General features: G+C 37.5%; 1 protein-coding gene across 1 annotated transcript in view; it reads left to right on the forward strand.

Moving 5' to 3' along the window:
- LOC119429043 (NLR family CARD domain-containing protein 3-like) overlaps positions 1-6180 on the forward strand; it is a 15414-nt gene that overhangs the window by 6628 nt on the left and 2606 nt on the right. The gene's annotated exons all lie outside the window — the stretch shown is intronic.

Raw genomic sequence — 6180 nt, forward strand, 5'->3', positions numbered from 1 at the left:
GACTGGATTCAAGACTTATTCTGAAGAAACGTGTCGCGTCACAAAGAGCTTGTTGGGTGTTGAACTAGTGAGGGCTGGTGGCACTCACATTAATTATTCAAGTTTATTCAGTAATAATAAATAATAAGTGTTAGTTTCAGCTCTGCTTTTATTGTGAAAGTCGTGACTTGAACTATGAGCTTGATATAAAAATATGTTTTATAAGGTGTTAAGTTGCCTTTATGCCTATTCAAACATATACATTTTGTGTGTGTTACTTTTCAGAATTAAATGTCTAAATTGCCATAAAAGGCAAGGGTGGAATGATATAGGAATGATTATTTTGATGCTTTTATGTCAATTTATACTCATTTACATGTAATTTGAAAACACACTTATACTCACTTTTGATGCAGCTTATCTTGCTTAAAGTCAGGCCTGTGCTGCAGATGTGTTTTGGAGTAATTAAAGTTCTCTGGGGGATGCTCTAACCAGAAGATCGGGCCCAATCTTAAGGTTACAGTGACCCAGGTTTTGAAGGACATGTTTTTATGAAACCATCGCTCTGTTGCACAGACTGCTTTGATGAAGGAAAAACAGATTTAATTAAATCTGTTTTTCCTGGCAACCATCAAACTTGTTTTCCACTGCTCTCACGCGATCCGGTCAGGGAAAGGTATATAAGAAATGTATCAAACACAGAGAGTCGGAAGTCTTGCGTGGACCAGCACGCGCTGGTGCCATGCGCAATTTTGATGTGATTCTTCTTTACCTGGGTCGAAAACGACTTCCCGGCCAGTGTCACGGTGAGAAGTTCTTTCATATCATTTTGTGTGTTAAGAGTGTACGAGTGTACATGTTTTCTGCTTGGCTGTTTTCTGTGGCAGGTTAATAAATGACACTTATTATTCCTAGCAGTAACAGCCTCTGTGTTTTATTTTTTCCATCTTGTCTGAATATCTGTGCCGACCGTTCACGAGCCCTTTTGATAAAGAATTTCACAATACAGAGCTGAACATCAAGTGTGTCAGAGTTTCCAAGTAAATGACACAATGTTTCATATTTGATGTTCAATGAAAGCCCAGAAGAAGAAAACAGAGTTTGTCATGAAGCTCCTCAGTGTGGATCAGTAAAATATCAGCCTTATGTCGGCACTTTAGTGTCACCACAACTTTCACATCACATTCATCTCAGCACTAAACTAAATAAAGAACTAGCATTCCTTGAAGGAATGCATATCGCCCGCCGCCTTTCATTCCAGGAACAACACTTAGACTGGACTCTGGATCAGACTTTTTACAGACATTGGACCTGCTTCAAAACACACTTCAGAATTTCTCACATCTATTTTCCTGTTAGGTGTGAGCGTTGAAACCCTCTTTTGAACTTTTATAAATATAGATTTCATAAATGACAAACTGTGTTTTCATGTATTTGTATTCAATTCAGAATAATTTAGAACAAGTTTGACAAGTAAAAGTATTTTAGATTTGAACCAGAGCTGACTGAAGATGGAGCAGATTGTGTGAAATAACCCTTTAGCTAGCAGCTGGAATCAGAAGCTAACTTCAGGTGGTCTTGTGGTGAGAGCAGGTTTTTCTTCAGTCCTGTCGTCTCCTCTGAGACACATTCTTTTATTGTTTGTGGAAAACGACGCATGTTGCTCAGAGTTCATTTATCACAGGCAATGGATGTCTCTGAACAGAGTTTAAACTACTTTCTCCTCACACTGACATTTAGTCATGGATCTTTGATGAACTCTTGCTGACGACGTCTGGTTTTAAAACAGACAAAAACTGATCATTAATTAGTTTTTATTGTCACATATTTTAATATTTTATTATTCTAAACATGAAAATAAAATAAAATCATTTTAAATAGCTGTTTATTCTTTTTTAGTGCTAAAATTTAAAATAAATCTTTTGTATTTAAACCAAAAATGAAATAAAATAGTTTTTTTTTTGTGTTTCCAATGTTCGTTCCTGATGAGAAAGTCCAATTATCAAAACAAACATGGAGCCATTTAAAAGTCCACATGTTGGGCTCATGTTCAGGAAGAAGCTGCAGCAAAAATATCCATCAATGCATTAAAATAAAAGAGATATAAAATCTAAAAGCTGTAGTTTCAGAACTCTGCTCTTTTTTTCTTGCATGGAGTTTTTCTAAATCCAGATGTTTCTTTGTGCTGCACTGATGTTTCTTTGTGTGACTGAAGACAGTCTAGGATCCTCTGAACAGAAGAGAACATCATGGTGTGCTGCTTTCTTTCAGTCTTCACTAGAAGTTTAGTTCAAGGTCCGTGGGAAATTTGACAACACAGAAGCAGTGAAGTCTGAATGTTTGTGACAGATTGATTCTGACAAACGAGGAGACAGGAAACCTTCAAATGAACAAGCAAAAGAGAAAAATATCCCCCGCTGCCTTTCATGTCAGAGTTTTACATTCAAATCATCTGAAGTTGAGAAATGGCAACGTTTGAGTCATTTTTGTGTTTGTTAAGATTGTTTTACTGTGGAGACCGTTTAGAGTCGAGTTGAGTCCAGAAGTTAATCAGTTGTAGACGAACATCCAGATTATTACCTGAAACTTTGAGTTAATTACATTTATTGATTCATGGAATAAGGAGCGGCACAGTGGAGCAGCGGTTAGAGCTGTCGCCTCACAGAAAGAAGGTTGCAGGTTCACTTCCCTCCTGAGGTCTTTCTGTGTGGAGTTTAGATGTTCTCCCCGTGCATATTTTGGTAACAATAAAAACAAATGAACACACACACACATGCATCAACAACATTGTCCCTCCTCCTCCACCAGCAGGTGATAAACATGTCTGACCTCAGAGTCTTCAGTCTACATCCTGAACTCTCCAGAAAACCACACAGCTGCTTCACTCCTGAATCCTGCAGCTTGTTCCGACTCATGTCCAGTTCTGTCAGATGGGAGGGGTTGGACTTCAGAGCTGAGCTCAGAGAAAAACAGCTGATCTCTGTCAAACTGCACCTCCTTAATCTGAATAAAGAATAAAACGTGTAAGTTTAGAAACAAAACAAAACTTTTAAAGACTCTGAACTGTGAAAAACATTGATCCAACTGAAAGATGTTTTAATGTTTCAAATTAAACTTTAATTGTAAGAGCCATTTATTCAAAGGAGTTGAAAACTTCATGTAAAATGTGTTATTTTTACAGTTTGAGTTATTTCTGTGAATAATAGTTTGTTAGTGTGTTAAAGGGCAGAAGTCTTGCACCCGAGAGTAACTCAGTCTTTAGACGTCACTTTCCTTTTGTTTTGAAAAGTCACAAAACTAAATGATTGGATTCAAGACTTATTCTGAAGAAACGTGTCGCGTCACAAAGAGCTTGTTGGGTGTTGAACTGGTGAGGGCTGGTGGCACTCACATTAATTATTCAAGTTTATTCAGTAATAATAAATAATAACTGTTAGTTTCAACTCTGCTTTTATTGTGAAAGTCATGACTTGAACTATGAGCTGAACATCAAGTGTGTCAGAGTTTCCAAGTAAATGACACAATGTTTCATATTTGATGTTCAATGAAAGCCCAGAAGAAGAAAACAGAGTTTGTCATGAAGCTCCTCAGTGTGGATCAGTAAAATATCAGCCTTATGTCGGCACTTTAGTGTCACCACAACTTTCACGTCACATTCATCTCAGCACTAAACTAAACTAGAAAGTTCCTGGAGAAACTTTGATGGGGACTGCCTATTTAATATTAAATCATTAATAGTCTGTTTTAAAACAGACAAAAACTATTAAAATATTAAAATAAATTAGTTTTTATTGTCACATATTTTATTATTTTATTATTCTAAACATGAAAAGAAAATCAAATCATTTTAAATAGCTGTTTATTCTTTTTTTAGTGCTAAAATTTAAAATAAATCTTTTGTATTTAAACCAAAAATTAAATAAAATAGTTTTTTGTTTTTTTGTTTCCAATGTTCGTTCCTGATGAGAAAGTCCAATTATCAAAACAAACAACACACACACACACACACCACCACCACCACCACCACCACCACCACCAACAACAACAACAACAACAACAACAACAACAACAACAACAACAACAGTCATGTATCATATCAAACAGTTGTGACTCCTGCTGTTCACACTGAAAGTGAACGCTCTGTTCCTGACACAAATCCACTCGTGAGTTCAGCTGACACTAATATGAAGCTAAACCAGTCTGACACTAATTCTGTCTGCTTCTTCCAAAGTTACACACAACTGAGAACAACATCCCTCTGACATCTGGACTTCACTTTGGACCTTCGGAGACAAATGATCACATTTCTTCACAGACACTTTGACACATTTTCACATCTTTGGTTTTATGCTCAGATAAATCCCCCAAATCAATGAAGTAAAAAGATCAAACTGAAGTAAAGAACAGAAAGTGTATTTAGTGAAAAACAAATTGTCGTTTAAATCACCTTAGCTTCTCCAGTCTACAGTTTGGACTCTCCAGTCCAGCAGACAGAATCTTCACTCCTGAATCCTGCAGGTCATTGAAACTCAGGTCCAGTTCTTTCTGATGGGAGGGTTTGGACTTCAGAGCTGAGGCCACAACTTCACAGTGAGTCTCTGAGAGTCCACAGTGAGAAAGTCTGTCGGGACACATAAAAAGAAAATAATTTCATCCTGATAAATGACCAGTTCTGTTCAGATTAGAAGAGAAACCAGTTGAACTCTTCCTGTTGGGACTTTTTTCCTTCACTTACGAGCTTCAGTTCATCTTCTCTGTTTGATGGGATGAAATATTTCTCATCAGTGTCTCTCGTAGCTGCAGCTTTGTTCTGCTGTCATTGGGGGTGAAGGGAGGGGTCCTTGTTGATTATTGTCTTCAGTGTTTTCTGCAGGAACCAAAGCTGCTGGTTTGATTCCAGTCATGTCTCTCTCTGTCCTCTGTCCTGTTTATTAAACCATCAGAGTCCAGTAAAGACTGATGAGTCTGACATGAGACATGAGGAACTGGAGGAGTTTTTCCTCCAGGACATCAGCTGGGTGGAACATGTTGGAAATAATGGGACTGATCTTTATGCAGGAACACAAATAATGTTGCTGTTGACAGTTATATGTCTGCTTTAAATCATCAGGTTTACACTCACATCTCTTTCATCATTTATTACTGTTTGGTTCCTAAAAGGCTCCGAAATTATAAAATGTATGTATTTTTGTAGTATTTGGTGTTTAACAAGGTATTTTAGTTGGTAAATTTAATTTACAAAATTAGTTTTTATACTAGTTTTAGCAGCAACTGTAAGTTAGAAATGTTGATAACATCTAAATAATAAACATTAATTTAGCTCTGCAACACATGCGTGTGTCATCATCATATTTGTCAGTGAGTAACTTTGAGTCAATTGTTCATTCATCGTCTGCAGTGTTTGACATAACAGTAAGAATAAATTTTCACGAGTTGAGAATACAGATAAGTTTGTAAAAGTTAGAAACGCTCATACATCCTGAAGTTAGAATGTTTTTGTTGAACAAGGAGTTTATAAAAACTGAAAACTGCGGTTGAGGAGGCAGAAGGCAGCTCTTTGTGGTGCTCTTACTGCTGCCCATTGCTTTGAGATGATCAAAACTTTATTACCAAAATAAAGTATCACTGTCAGAGTTGGAAAAAAGATCTTTCAGAGACATACAGTGACTGTGATTAGCAAACATGGAGCAAATATATAATTTCACTGAAACAATAAAAGAATCTGTCAAAGGAGACGACAGGACTTCAGAACAACTTGGTCACACCAGAGGACCACCTGAAGTTGGCTTCTGATTCCACAGATGGGTAAAGGGTCATTTCACAGATGTTTGTTCAGATGTAAGTGGAGCCAAATAAAACCAACACCTCCTGTGTGTGCCTGAACATGTGTGTAAACTGTGTTTCCTTCAGTGAGCTGTAGAAGCTGTCCAGTGTGGACGTGGTGAACTTCTGCTTGAGAACAGAGTCGCACTGAATGTCAGTCAGCTCCAACTGAACATCTGCAGGAACATCTGCTGTGAAACTAAAGCAAAGATCAAAGCAGCTCAAGGTCTGCTTCTAACTCTGTGACGTCTGAGAAACACTGGTTGAACTCAGCGTGGAAGTCTGTCTGACCAGTGACCTATCTGTCACTTTGACTGGAAGTTACATCCAGAGTGACCAGTGCTGGAAAAGCTGGGAAGCATTTGTTGGTTTGTTGTT

This window comes from Nematolebias whitei, chromosome 23, assembly GCF_014905685.2.
Source record: "Nematolebias whitei isolate Nwh7 chromosome 23, NemWhi1, whole genome shotgun sequence".
NCBI classification, from domain to species: Eukaryota; Metazoa; Chordata; class Actinopteri; order Cyprinodontiformes; family Rivulidae; genus Nematolebias; species Nematolebias whitei.